This window comes from Eucyclogobius newberryi, unplaced genomic scaffold, assembly GCF_026437365.1.
Source record: "Eucyclogobius newberryi isolate DKJ021-1_F unplaced genomic scaffold, fEucNew1.0.hap1 SCAF_5, whole genome shotgun sequence".
Classification (NCBI taxonomy): Eukaryota; Metazoa; Chordata; class Actinopteri; order Gobiiformes; family Gobiidae; genus Eucyclogobius; species Eucyclogobius newberryi.
In genome coordinates, this window is record NW_027316167.1 from 33,685,947 (window position 1) to 33,687,679 (window position 1,733).

Consider the following 1,733-nt stretch of genomic DNA (forward strand, 5'->3'; position numbering starts at 1 on the left):
GCGGTGACCAGCCGCCATGCTGCGGCTGGTCACCGCCATGCTGCGGCTGGTCACCGCCATGCTGCGGCTGGTCACCGCCATGCTGCGGCTGGTCACCGCTGGTCACCGCCATGCTGCGGCTGGTCACCGCCATGCTCCGGCTGGTCACCGACATGCTCCGGCTGGTCACCGCCATGCTCCGGCTGGTCACCGCCATGCTCCGGCTGGTCACCGCCATGCTCCGGCTGGTCACCGCCATGCTGCGGCTGGTCACCGCCATGCTCCGGCTGGTCACCGCATTGCTCAGGCTGGTCACCGCCATGCTCAAAAGATACGAGAGCCGCGGGCGCGAGCGAAAGGCACGGTGATCGGCACGGTGATCTTCGGGTGCTGCGGCGCTGCGTTTGTCCCACCGCCATCCTTCAACCTCAGCCCAGCGAGAACACTGATTATAGTTTTTACATTTAACAAAGACACAACAGACTTTGGAACCACAACAAGGATGGAACACATCTTTTTCTGTTTAAAGATGATAAAATACAACGTGTAACTACATTACAGTTATGGTTTAGCCCAGAAGTGGTGAGTTAGGGGGATTTATTTTAGTTTTAGTAGTTTATGATCAGATTGAACCTTTATAAGTTTGTCAACAAGAACATTATTATTCCCAGAAAGGAGGCAAAACTGGAACATACAGTGATGTGATTTCAATAGAATATCGCCACAGAAGATTGGGGAATGGTTTGCTTTAGTCAAATGAAAACGCCTCAGACACATGCGAGTAACGTCCGAGCCTGATTCAAACACTTTTACCCTTGTATTTTATATGATTCATTTATTTAATGAGCTCACGGTTGTTTTACTGGACGAATACGTATGGAAATTAAGAGTTGATTTACAAAAACGTGTGCCGTGTCCTGCCGTTTTTTTATTTAAATTTTTTATTTACCACAAATTAAATTAGGGTTTTGTTTTGGTCAAATAGAGAATAAATAATGCAACGTAAAGCACTTGTTGAGTGTCTGAGTGAATCGATTAATTCAATGGTTAAATACAGTTTAGACACAGGAATCATCTTCCATCTTTTATACTAGAAAAGCAAACGAAGTGCCTCTGTCAGGTTGGACGACTCAGTGAACTAAACACAGTTAAGATTTAAATATGTTAAATTTGGCAAAAAATTATAAAAAACATCCCAGAAGAATCTAATGCCAGAATTTTTTTTTAAATTTTACCAATAAAAATGTATGAGAGCGACTTTATTTTGTTGAAAAATGTTTAGAGTCAAAAAGTAGTTTATTTTGTGTCAATTTAGCATAAACTGCCTGGAGTGAGGTCACTTCCAAATATTTCAACTTTTCTCCAGAAATACCTCCTTGATTGGTAATATATATATAATTTATATGTACATCAGATAATAAAACACCAAATGAAATCAACATGTAAAATTTGTAAGAACCTGCCGATGGCACTTTAATCCCATCGGCAGGGATCAAACACTCCATGTCCATTTTCAAGCCTCAACTCTCCAATCTAAACCACAAAACGTTTTCCACAGAAGCTAAAACGCCACGATCAGCTGTCCAAATGCAGATCGCACTTGAAACACGCTCTGTGCAGGTGCTGGAGTCGGCCAGGTTTAAGAAAGAGTTCAGAAAATGTGCCAAAAAACTTTAATCGATGAAACTTTACATTTTGCCAAACCGTGATTTTGAACATTCTGATGACGGAGCCTTTAATGGGTCCGAATCACA